Genomic DNA, 14045 nt, shown 5'->3' with positions numbered 1-14045 from the left:
GCAATTAGAAGCTTTCAGAATAAGATGAATCTACCCTGTGTTACCATGTCAAAATTTGAAGCCTCATTTTTTTATATCAGATCAGTGCATACTGAGGGAAAAAAATGAACAGTACCTAATTTGATAACAGTAAATAATGTTAAAATGAGACAATCTGCTAAAGTGTTTTTTTCCAATAGGTACTAATTACTCTCAAAAGAGAATAATGCCTACTAAAAATAAATAGTTGAAAAGAACAGAAATAAAGAAATACAAAATCCCTGCATTGTACAGGCCTCTACAAAGCCTATAAAAGTGACGCAACAACAGACTTTTCTATCTTATTCCATGAGGAAACTTCATTTGACTTCAGAATCACTCTATCTGTGGCTGCCATTTTGGCAGCTTGGAGGGAACTTTTGTTATCTCTATAAGCATGCTTACATTCCACAGCTTTTAAAACTTGCAGACACAAAAAAAGCCAGCACCTTGAAAATTTGGGGGCAGGGAAATGAAAGTACAAAAAGAGATTGAAGGCATTTGAACTGATAGTCATTATGCACCCCTATATTTTAGAGTGAGGGACAGGCAGAAATTACAGGGGATGTAGAGCCAAGGCTTAAGTAAGTCTGACGCCGAAGAAGGGAGCATTTTGCTATTTTGAAAGAGAGGCATATTGCATTGCATTTTTTAAAAAACATTAGGCAGCTTTATTTTATGAGCAAGAAAAAACAGACTAAAATTGCCCACAATTTAAAGCAAGGAGTGAATTCAGATCAACTGAAGTGGGAAATTGTCTTTTATGATTTGACCCGAGTGCACGTCATTGTGATTCTGCTGTGGGAACTGGAGCCATAAAAATATTGCTGTCTTTTAAAAGTATTAACTGCCTTTTTAAAAAAGAAATGTCAAATTTGTTGCCTTGTAACATAATAGCTCAAGGAAGCATTTTCAAAAGCTAAGATTGTTACTAATAACATGAAGAAGGCAAATTAGAATCTTCATCTTTGCCAACACCAAAATGAAACCCAGGGCTTGGGAAGCAGGGAGATGGGCTGCGAATGTGGCTGAGACACTTGGCATTCCAGCATCAAAGGGCTGTGGGGATCTGGACAAAGTATACTCTGATGCTGCAATTACACTGTTGGATACTAAGTAGACCCCAATTTTCAAAAATGTGTGCAATTCTTTAAATAGTTTTTAAGGTAAAATTGGAATATTAATGAGAAACTGATATTCAGTGCCTTATTTTAACTAATATGTAAAACATAAGACCTGTACCCTAAGAATATTAAAAACTTATAATCATAAAGCCTGTACAAGTAAAACTGAAGTGTTAAACTAAAAGTGTAAAGAAAATATCAGGAGGCAGAAGGTGCAGGGAGAGAAAAAACTCAAACATATTTGATGAATGTCCACATTCCAGAGTACTGCATCTAATAGTACTTAATTAGTGTATGATATATTTTACAAACATAATTGAATGCATTAGTTCTAATATATGAGATGTAAGTAACGTTTAACATGGCCACTGGAGAGCTGTAAGACAGTCCAAACTAAACCAACAAAAACATTCCACATACTGTTTTTGATCATTCCACAGAGTCACACACAAGTAAAGTGAACTGGTTTAATGATTCACCATTAAATTCTAAATATGCTGTGGTTGTTGAGACTTTTAAGCTTAATTATCTACTTTTAAAAATTCTAGCTCTGGTTGATGTGGTTAAGTGGATTGAGTGCCAGCCTGTGAACCAAAGGGTCACCAGTTTGATTCCCAGTCAGGGCATGACCCTGGGTTGCAGGCTGGGTCCCCAGTGGTGGGGCGGGAGTGGGGGCGGTATGAGAGGCAACCACACATTGATGTTTCTCTCCCTCTCTTTCCCTCACTTCACTTCTGTTGAAAAATAAATAAATAAAATCTTTAAAAATGAAAAATGAAAAATAAAACTTCTGAAGTTTGTGTGGGATGCTAGAGTGATCTTCTACAAGGATTTTGCTAGATGTATAAATAGGTAGTTCTCAGTGAAGCAACTGAAAGTTTATAAAGGTTTGAAAGTGGGTCTAGTCTGAGCTTACTAGATAAAGAATGAGTCTATTTCTAAAAATATAATTCAATATAAGGTTTTATACATTTTTGATATAGTATATAGTTCCTGATAATTCATATATTTCTATTAATAATTTCAAGAGGCTAAGCAACTTTTCACCTTTATGATTCTCAAGTGAAAATATGGCATTGCAACAAGTCTTTTCTCCTTTCAAAGTCAAATTTAGATATGCTAAAATTCCAGAATTAAAAGTCTCCAAAACCCAGCTTTGCAATGGGGACTTCTAAATTGCCGGGCATGGTTTTGCATTCTTAAATTTTAAAATAGATAAAATTTCACATTTTTGTGAATTAATACATCACCTTGAAATTGACTTTCTCATTTTTGTGTTTAGCTGTAAGATTTTATAAGACCAAAATTGAATATGCAAATTAGAAGAGGTTAGGAGGGGTATATTATAAAAACTCATATAAGGTCCCCTAACTAATAATTGAAATTGCTAGCTTTGATGTTGAGCTTTACATTACATTGTCTTTTATAGAAGTAAATATGCTTTAGTTAAATGATGAATTATTAGTATACCCAGTGGATTATGTATGTTTAAGATTAAATACCATAATGCAGTCCTAAAATGCAAATAATAGATTATCCTACATTCCTTGCAATGATGTCATATCTTTGCTGAACTCATTTTCAGTAGTTGCTATAATAAAAGTAAATGCTGAGGAAAATAAATAGGAAATGGGAAATTTGGAATAGGAAGTAAAAGCATTCAATCCAATTTCAAGGTTTGAGAAACTGGTCAGTGTTTAATAGGCTCACCCTCCAGTAGAAAGTAATTGTGGCTATTTACATATGAAATAAATTTGACAATAAATCAGACAACCTGAAAGAAATGAATAAATTCCTAAAAACATACAGTTTTCTGTGACTGAGTCAAGAAGAAACAAAAAGTCTGAATAGACCAATAACTGCTAATTAAATAGATTAAGTGATCAAAAATTCCTAACAAAAACTAAGTCCTGAATTGGATGGCTTCCCAGCTGGATTTTACCAAACATTCAAAGGAGAATTAATACCTACCCTCTCAAACTATTCCAAGAAAATTGAAAAGGAACAACAGCTTCAAGCTGATTTTACAAGTCCAGTTTCATTCTTATTTCAAAACCAAAGACATTACAAAAAAAAGAAAATTATAGGCCAATATCCCCGATGAACACAGATGCTAAAATCCTCAACAAAATATTAGACATGAAATAGATCATGAAAAAGATCAAGCACCATGATCAAGTAGGATTTACTCCTTGGATGCAGGGTTAGTTCAATACCAGTAAATCAATTAATGCGATGCACCATATAAACAAAATGAAGGATAAAAATCACATGATCATACCAATAGATGCAGAAAAATATTTGACAGAATCTAGCACCCATTTGTGATTAAAAGACTCAGCAAAGTGAGAATAGAAAGAACGTACTTCATAATAAAGGCCACATATGACAAATGCACAGCTAACATCATACTCAACAGGGAAAAAACAAGTGTTTTATTTAAAATGAGAAACAAGTTTCTCCATTATCACCGTATTTATTCAACATAGTATTTTTAAGTCCTAACCACAGCATCCAGGCAAGAAAACAAAATAGAAAGCATCTAAATTGGAATGGAAGGAGAAAAACTGTCATAATTTGCATATGGCATGATACTATATAGAGAGAATCCTAAAAATAGCACATACACACAAAAATAGAAATAAAATATGTCATACTATTTAAGAGTTGGCACAGAAAATACAAAATATTTTAATGCAAACATAACTAAAATTAATTTATCTTAATTGGAAGTAGGTGAGGATATTTATTTACATCCCAAATAGTATGAATAGATTCTATATATTCAATTAAGTCTTAGCTGTATAAGGAAAGTTATTATAGCCAATTGAGTTATACCATATTCTTCTTATTCAAGATGATATTTTAAAATTTGCCCCATATGGTAGTCTAAGTGCATTGCACTTGAGGTGGTAAGATGTTCATATTTAATCAAAGATAGTATGAATTTAAAGGATGATTTTCTTTTTTTTCTTTCTTAATTTTTTATTTTTATTATTTTTAATCTTTATTGTATTTTTTCTATTACCATTTAGTCCCCTTATTCCCCCCTTGCCCCAGCAGTCACCACACTGTTGTCCATGTCTGTGAGACCCTTCTCCTTTTTGTTCAATCCCTGTACCTCCACTCTCCCCCTCCCACACACACACTAGCTATCACCCTTCTCTGCATCTATGAGTCTGTCCCCATTTTCCCTGTTCAGTTTGTCAGTTCCATATCTTGACAATTGTAAATAATGCTGCAATGAACCTAGGGGTGCTTATGTTCTCTCAAATTAATGTTTTGGTTCCTTAGGATATATTCCCAGAAGTGGGATTCCTGGGTTAAAAAGCAGATCCATTTTTAATTTTCTGAGGTATCTCCATACTGCTTTCCATAGTGGCTGCACCAGTCTGCATTCCCACCAACAGTGCGAAAGGGTTCCCTTTTCTTCATATCCTTGCCAGCACTTGTTTGTCGATATATTAATGATAGCCATTCTAACTGGTGTGACATTGTATATCACCGTGGTTTTAATTTGCATATCTCTAGCAGTGTTAAGCATCTTTTTCTATGTCTATTGACCATTTGCATGTCCTCCACGGAGAAGCGTCTATACAGGTCTTTGCCCATTTTTAATTGGATCATTTATTTTTTGGTGTTGAGTTTTATAAGTTTTTTGTAAGTTTTGGATATCAACCCCTTTTCATATGTATCAGCAAATATATTCTCCTATTCTGTGGGTTATCTTTTTATTTTGTTGATGATTTCCTTTGCTGTGCAAAAACTTTTTAGTTTCATATAGTCCCATTTGTTTAGCTTCTCTTGCCTGGGGAGATATAGCTGATAAAAAATTGCTGCAAGCCATGTCTGAGATTTTGCTGCCTGTGTTTTCTTCTACAATGTTTATGGTTTCAGGTCTAACATTTAAGTCTTTGATCTCTTTTGAAATCATTCTTGTGTGTGGTATAAGAAGGTGGTCTAGATTCATTTTTCTTCACATAACTGTCGAACTTTCCCAATACCATTTATTGAATAAACAGTCTTTTGAATTGAATAAGCCCATTGTATGTGCTTGCTTCCTCTGTCAAATATTAATTGACTATAGAGCTATGGGTTTATTTCTGGGCTCTCTATTCTGTTTCATTGATCTATGTGTCTATTCTTATACCAGTACCATGCTGTTTTATTTATTATGCCCTTCAGGTATAGTTTAATATGAGGTAGCATGATTCCTTCAACTTTGTTCTTCTTTCTCAGGATCACTGTTGCTGTGTGGGGCATTTGTGGTTCCATGTAAATTTTTGAAATACTTGTTCTACTTCTGTGAAATATGTCATTGGAATTTTGATAGGAATTGCATTGAATCTATGAATTTCTTTGGGTAATATGGACATTTTCATGATGTTAATTCTTTCTAACCATGAACATGGTATGTGTTTCCACTTATTTGTATCTTCTTCTATTTCTTTCTTCAGTGTCTTATTTTCTGAGTACGGATTTTTACATACTCTGTTAGGTTTATTTTTAGGTATTTTATTCTTTTGAAGCAATTGTGAATGGTATTGTTTTCTTAATTTCCCTCTCTGTTAGTTCATCATTGGCATATACAATGCAACTGATTTCTGGACATTAACTTTGTGTCCTGCTATTGTGCTGAATTTATTTATTCAGTTCTAGTAGTTTTAGTTTATTCAGTTTATTCAGTTTTTTTCTTTTCTAGGAGTTTCCTGATCTTAAAGGGAACACTAGTAGTTTTTGCCCATTGAGTATGATGCTGGCAGTGGGTTTGTCATATATGACCTTTATTATGTTTAGGTGTGTTCCCTGTATTTTCACTTTGCTGAGAGTTTTTATCATAAACAGGTGCTGGATTTTATCAAAAGCTTTTTCCACATCTATAGATATGATCTGTGGTTTTTATATTTCATTTTTGTTTATGTGGTGAATCATATTATTGATTTTCAGATGTTGTACCAACCTTGCATTTCTGGAATAAAATCCACTTGATCATGGTGTATGATCTTTGTAATGCATTGCTGCATTTAGTTTGCTAATATTTTGTTGAGGATTTTAGCATCTATGTTCATCAGGGCTATTGGCCTATAATTTTCTTTCTTTGTAGTGTCTTTATCTGGTTTTGGAATTAAGATGATGTTGGCCTCATAAAATGAGCTTGGGAGGCTTCCCTCCTCTTGAATTTAATGAAATAGTTTGAGAAGGCGATGTGTTAGTTCTTCTCAGAACATTTGGTAAGATTCACCTGTGAATCAATCCAGTTCAGGGCTTTTGTTTGTTGGGAGTGTTTTGATTACTGCTTCAGTTTCATTAGGTGTAATCTGTCTACTCAGACTCTCTGATTCTTCCTGATTTATTTTTGGAAGATTGTATGTTTCTAGGAATTTATCCATTTTGCTCAGGTTGTCCAGTTTGTTGGCATGTAATTGTTCATAATATTTTCTTACAATCCTTTGTATTTCTTTAGTGTCAGTTGCTAGTTTTCCTCTTTCATTTCTGATTTTACTGACAGGGGTTCCTTCTCTTTTTTTCTTGATGAGCCTGGTTAAAGGTTTGTCAATCTTGTTTATCCTTTCAAAGAACCAGCCTTTGGATTCATTGATCTTTTGTATCATTTTTAGCAGTACTTATATCTGACAAAATACATTTTAAAAGCAAGGGACACAGATCCCTTGGAGATAGGAATTTGACAATCAGTGCTGTCGTTCATCTTAACCTCATTCAAGATTCATTCATTCATGGCTGCCACCTGAATTCAATTATGGCACATGCTATTTAAAAGATTATCAAGAGATATAAGATTATGGGCAGATTATAATATATCTTTTAATAACAGGTTAGGGATAATGAAGAAATGTGCTGAGAGGCATAATGATAAAGAGAATTTTTTTGTCCAAAATAAAGGAAAAGCAAATTTAAGACTTTAAGTATATATTACTTCACACTAAAAACAACACACCTGCTCCATTTTTAACAAACTTAGGATAAGAATCTGCACCAAACACAAATTTCTTTTAGGATACAAGTTACTGCATTTATACTTTTCACTTTATGAAAAATCAATGAGCTTTTCAATCGTCATGAATCAATTTTGAAATCTTGATTTCTAATTAAAAGATTGTATACCAGAGCACACACCTAGTGTTATCCCCTTGAAATTGTACAATCACTTATTGCTGGAATTTTTGTCTGTAACTGAAGCATTGTCCTTTGTGAATAATAACTGTTATCATTAAGTGATTCCTATCTTTCAGGCCGTGCATCATAAATGTCATGTGTATTGGCAGTTTTAACTCTCACACTCACCTGATGAGGTAGTATAGTTTTCCCAAGTTTACAATCAAGAAATGGAGACTCAAATGAACTTAGTAATTTTCCACAATTATGATGATCAAAAAACCTGAACTCAAAAATGTGACATTTCATCCCCACCATTGTTTCTCATGTTTTGTGCAGTTCCCCAGCGAAGTCTAAGGAGACTCAGGGGGAAGGAAGAGAAAGAGATCTTATTGATTCTAGCCATTGATAGAAAGAACTTTTATCAAGTAAAAGTATAAACATGCAAGGAAAAATGAAGCAGTTACACTAATCCTGTGGAAATGTTTGTTTTCCTAAAGACAAGACAAAAATAACAGCAAAGAAAGAGATTCATTTTTAATCATTTAAGTACATGGGAGTAAATGCAGATTATGTGAAAATATTGGGTTTTTATTGTTTTTACATATAATATGTCAATATTATTTGGTAGGTTATCCTATTGTTTATGCTGAATTTTATTAAGGGTAATTTATAACCACTGATCTCAAAGACTCCACACTATATTATTTTTACTGGAGTTTTTTAAAAAATTTGCTGCGATCAAGGAGGACGCTAGTCAATGGTTAGTTGTTATTCACGGAAGCAAACATAAATAGAAAGGTCAACAGACCTATCAAAACAAAAAAGCAAGCAGATTTTAGTTACTTTCTAAAAAAACATTGCTTCTTTCATCAGAAAGAGCATCCAAATGTCCTTCAGCTGTTTACCAGCTGTCAGTCAGTGTTATAGACTGAATGTCTTGTTCCCCCAAATTCGAATGTTAAATGCTTACCAAGACAGTTGGCTACTTTACTTAGCAAGTAGAACAGTCCACTGCTTTTCTCCATTTCTGGAAATGACTTTTGAGATACAAGTGCTGGCCTTAAGTCTTGATTTCTGAAGGCTTGCTTTTGGTGATTACTGGTTTTTCTAACCAGAAGGCAGCAGTTAAGTGTAGCAATGCTTTTACAACACAGGCTAAGTTTTCAGAGAGATCTACTAGAAAGAATAGCAGAGGGCAATTGGTAGTCAGCCTGACATCCTTTTTTGCAGTGAAATTGCCCTCTCTTACTCCAAATTGTCTTGGTAGGTCTGATGTCACTGTGGCTTTCTTTTACCACCTCCACAGGTGTGAGCCAACCAGGGCCAATCACAGTCTTCAGTATTTGATGCAGATAATGGAAGGATTTGATACCTCTCTCTCTCTCTCATGCACACATGCATGTATCACAAGCCCCAAGGATGTAGCTAGATTTGGGACATTGGGAATGGTCTTACCCCAGTTGGGGAGGAAGTTTATCTGAGAAACAAACTAGCAAACAGAGGGACTCAGAGCTAAAGAAAGAGGAAGAAACAGAATGGTGACTCCTCTACTTCAATTTGGGATTCCTCTTGGCCTGAGCCAGTAAAATTCTCTCTTTATTTCTTGCTACTGAAAAAGTCCTAACTTTGGGTGCGCAGACCCAAGATAAACTATTTTCATAAGGCATCTTTATATCACTGATGGAGGACAGTAACTAGGCACGTCTCACTTTCTCAGCTTTTGTTCTGGAAAATCTTGAGTTATTCCCAGACTGAGAAACTTTCTGAGTGTGCAGTGTTTTTACATGCGAGTGAAGGAATGAAGTGGAAACCCCTCTTTTAGCCTTTAAATCGAGGCTCTCCAGCGACCAGCTCTTCTCTCACATGCAGCTTTCGTCTTCTTATAATTTCTAAATTCGGTATATCAGTGTCATATTTTACTACATTTTCTAGGATAGGGTTTTCAACAGATGTGTTGCATTTGTACAAATTGTCTGTAGTTATGACATGAGGAAATTTGGTGGACAGATCACTCCTTATGAAAGATCGGAGAACTTAATGTTTGCGCATGTATTTCTAAAATAACAGAGACCCAAAGTCTAACTAATATTATCTGGAATTCTGGTGAGGAAGAAACTTTATATTTTAACATTAAAATATATTTTAAAAGAATAAAATGAGTGATAATATGTACTAGTGGTATAGGTGTGGAAAATATTCATTGCAATCAAATGAAATAATGAAGAACATTTGGCAATTAAAATCTTTATAATTTTTATATTAGTTATCAAAACATTCTACATCTAGAAATATAAGAAAATAAAGATAGACATGCATGATGTTTTACTTACAAAGTTTTTTTTTATCCCACTATTGTTTGTAATAGTAAATATTTAAAACCACTTGAATGCCAAATGTTAGGAACTGGTGAAATACAGCACATTCACTTTTACTATTAAACACTATGGAAAAATTAATTATGTAAATGAATAATCAGTGATACAGAGAAGTGCTTAAATTTTATTAGTAACTAAAGCAGATATTAAGAAATTAGTATTCTAGAATGCCATTTAAAACATATATCTAATTTTGAGTGCATTAGTGTATGTATATCTATATCTATATCTTTTTAATATACATAATTTTATGACACATTTTTTATAAAACAAAATGCAACATTCTAAAAAACCCAAAATTTACTATTGATACTAATTCCAATGAGTTTGCTGTACTGCCATATATAAGTCAAAAACTTAAGGAAACCATTAAATATTTAGAAACATTTAATATCCAAAGCCTTAAAACCTACCTGTATGTAGCAGACCCTCAGAAAGCTACAACCTGCATTTTGAAAAAAGTATTTTCTCTACAAAGAATCTTACCAGCTATGCAAAAATCTGTACAGTCTTTATACTGAAGCTAATACTGAGCTGCACTTGAATTCACATTCTTAGCAAAACAATTGCCTGAGCACACACACACTCCACACACATCATTATAGGACAGCCTTTTATTTTCAGTCTTCATCCTCTTCCTCTTCCTTATCCTCTTCCTCTTCTTCCTCCTCATCTTCTGGTTCGTCCTTCTTCTTTGAGCCTGTTGGCCTGCCAGGTGCCTTCTTTCCCACTTCACTTTTGTCTTCAGCATGGTATGCCGCAATATCCTTTTCATTCTTCTCCTTTACCTTAGCTGCTTTTTGTTCATATGGTTGCTTATCTTTGGCTGACTGTTCAGACCATATTTCACCCATTTTTTTTTGCAGTATCCCCAGTGGATAAACCAGGGTGTTCACTTTTGATCTTTGGGCAATGTTCAGAGCCAAACAGGAAGAAGGCAGATAGAGGTGTTCTAGGAGCACTGGGATCTTTTTGCTTTCCTTTCTTATCACCTTTGGGAGGAACATAATTTTTCATCTCCCCATCATAGCAAGTTTTGTCACTCTTTGCCATATCTTCGAACTTGGACTTTTCCTTTGCAGACATGGTCTTCCATCTCTCTGAACATTTCTTAGAGAATTTGGAAAAGTTGACAGGAGAGTCTGGGTGTTTATTCGTGTGCTCGTTCCAGCAGGTTTGCACAAAGAAGTCATATAAGGACATCTTGCCCGTCGGCTTGCTGGAGTTTCCTTTAGCCATGGTGACAGACAGTGTCCACTGAGACACTTCCCTGTCTGGGCTCTAGCATGAACTGGTTTATCCCTATATCTCTATCTTAATCTCTATAAATATCTACATCTGTCTTTATACATACACATATATGAGAAAAGAAATATATGGAAGTATATACACAAAAAGATTAAGTATCTCTAGATAGTGGAGAAAATACTTTTTCATTTTTTTTACTCTTATTTATTTTATAATTTTTACGTTTAACATGCATTACTTTTCTAATAAGAAAATATGTGTACCTAAAGGGTCTTTATAATTGAAAAGGTTGAAAGACACTGCTCTAGGACATGCCATAAGCAGATGAGTTCTTGAGTTAATAAATAGCAAGTGTGGTTCTGGAGCACGTGGTGTGGTATAACTGCGCTAATCTAAAACTGCCCCTTACAGTGATTACATAAATCCTTTAGAAAGGACATGGCAAAGAAAATATCTAAGAAAATATCACAGAAAATACCATAGTAGAGGATTTATGAGGCAACAAAAATAGCAAGGCATCCCTAAAAGAGATTTCAAAGTGTTGATTATGGTAGTATGCTTTCTTGCCAGCACAAATTTTATGAAATTGTATTAAGTACTGTATAGTGCCTGAGATCCTTGCTCTATGCTGTACCCCAGAGAACTACACTTCCCAGGCTCCTTTGCTCTCTGCTTTCCCAGATAAATTTGACAGAGAAAGGCACTGGCCAAAGACCTAAGGTCAGAAGAGAAGATAAGCCTTTCTCCTCTCTGTGTGTTTTGGGCCGAGTTTCTCACTGCATCTCATCAGTAACTCAGTTTCCCCCAGATAGGCCCTGGCTCCTTACTACTAACTTTTTCCAAGTACACCTGCCAAATTCCAGCTTCTATAGCAACTCAGTTTCAATGACTACTTCGTTTTGACCCTCGAGTTTCAGGGATGGAAACATCTTCCTGTACATATTGATCTATTGTCTCAGAAATTCCTTGATGGTTTCTCATCTCTTCAGTACATTTTGTAATCAATTCCCTATGTTAAATTTCCTCTATTTTTGAAATATGAGGTCTGTCTGGAAAAAGTCCAGCCATTGTTAATATAATGAGCCATCGATGTAACCTGGCAGCTAAGGAAAGTAGACTGGAATTTGCACGTGTGAACAATGATGACTTCATTGTACTCGCCAGTGGAGATGGTAGGCACTGTTGAGTGAGTATGTGAACTGTGTGGTCGTCCCATTCAAAATGACTGAGCAAGTGGAGTAATTAATCTGCATCAAATTTTGCATTAAGCTTGAACATTCCTCCAAGGAAACTATTTGGATGATTCAGAAGGCTGCAGCTATGGGCAACTGGTGATTGGCAGCTTCATTATGACAATGCAACCAGTCATGTAACGTGTCTTGTGCAGAGTTTTTTGGCAAAACATCAAATCATGCTGGTGACTCAGCCCCACTACAGCCCAGATTTGACACCCTGTGACTTCTGGCTTTTCCCAAAACTAAAATCACCTTTGAAAGGGAAGAGATTTCAGACCGTCTATGAGATTCAGAAAAATATGACAGGGAAACTGATAGCGACAGGGAGAACTGTGTGAGGTCCCAAGGTGCCTGCTTTGAAGGAAACAGAGGTGTCATTGTCCTATGTACAATGTTTCTTATATCATGTATCTTCTTCAATAAATGGCTTTGTTTTTCATAGTGCGTGGCTGGATACTTTGTGGACAAACCTCATGTTAGTTTATATTTTCTACTTTGGCCCTGTATATCAGTGACACCAACAAAGAAAACACAAATTTTTGAAGACATTAACTTGTAAAACAATGAAAAATTTTGAGTCAGTATCAGTCAGTTTAAATTTGTTCTTCTTACATTAACTCATTAAAAACTACATGCTAGTAGGTGAAGACAGAAAAAAAACTTAAAAAAATACACACAAATATGAAAACTTCAATTTGTGATACAATATCCTAAAGCAAATAAAACAGTTGTTGGTGATCATAACTACTTAGGGTCTGCTAAAGAGTGTTAATTTATAGTGAATGTATAAAGAATCCCCTTTGAGAAAGATGACGTTTGAATTTAGATTTGAAAAACAAAACAGAGCCAGCCTTGTGAACATCAGGAGTAAGAATGCTCTAGGCAGAGGGAGCACACTAATAAAAAAGTTCAAAGGTGGGCCAGTATAGCTGGAACAAAATAGGGGGGAGAGAAACAGACAGACAGACAGAGAGAGAGAGAGAGAGAGAGAGAGAGAGAGAGATTGGGAGGGAGAAAGCAGGCAGGAGCCAGCTCATGTAGGGCCTTGCAGTGATGGTGAGTTCTTTATTCTCAGAATTATGCGAGCTCATTGGAGAGTGTCTAGATCAGCTTGGACAGCTATAACAAATCACCATGGACTGGGTGGCTTAAACAACAGAAATTTCTATTTCCCAGTCCTGGGAGCTGAAAAGTCCAAGATCAAGGTATTCACCAGTTCAGTTGGTGTTGTGGACACTCTTCGTCATTTCCTAATGGCTACCTTCTCACTCTGTGCTCACCTGGCAGAGGGAGATCATCTCTCTTGGGTTTCTTCTTATAAGGATCCCATTCATGGGGTCTTCACCCTCATGACCTAATTAATTACCACCTAAAGTCCCACCTCCAAAAATTACAACATTATGTTTCAGCACTTCACCATATGACGTTGAGGAGACACAAACATTCAACCCATAGCAGAGAGTGTTAAACTGTGGAATAACATAACCTTATTTGAAAATTTAAAAGATCTGCCTGGCTGCTATATGGAAAAGGGATGGTGCTGTGGGCAGGAGGAGGCCAGAAATGGAAGTGAAACAGGAAGGCAAGGTAGACAATTTCCAGGAGTTTGGGCAGAGAAGACAGGGCTTGGTTTAAAGTGGAGTATAAGGATAAACTGCAAAGCAATTTTTACATAATGACCAAGACTTAGATCTTCATTGACATATTAAGATTATTTTCTAAATAAAGCTTGCTTTAATTTTATTAGTATATTACTGAAGGGCATTGTATAAAGCTAACACAGTCAAAGAAGACTTGTATAGTTGATGAATCAAAGCAAAAGTCAATGATGATATTTCTATTACTCTGGGGGATCAAAAGCCAAATAATTCAGATTTATTCCAGTCTGCAAAGTAGAGAGTTACATAAAGAAGGCAAATGCTTTATGG

At 35.1% G+C, this 14045-nt stretch overlaps 1 pseudogene; it reads right to left on the bottom strand.

The window, feature by feature from the left end:
* Nucleotides 1-10254: 10254 nt before the first annotated feature.
* On the bottom strand, nt 10255-10906 carry LOC123831237 (annotated as a pseudogene).
* Between the last annotated feature and the right edge of the window lie 3139 nt (nt 10907-14045).

The sequence above is a fragment of the Phyllostomus hastatus genome, unplaced genomic scaffold (genome assembly GCF_019186645.2).
Source record: "Phyllostomus hastatus isolate PE091 unplaced genomic scaffold, TTU_PhHast_1.1 phas_scaffold_1674, whole genome shotgun sequence".
Lineage (NCBI taxonomy): Eukaryota > Metazoa > Chordata > Mammalia > Chiroptera > Phyllostomidae > Phyllostomus > Phyllostomus hastatus.
The sequence above is the reverse complement of the archived record's forward strand: the minus strand, read 5'-3'. Positions and strand labels throughout refer to the sequence as shown.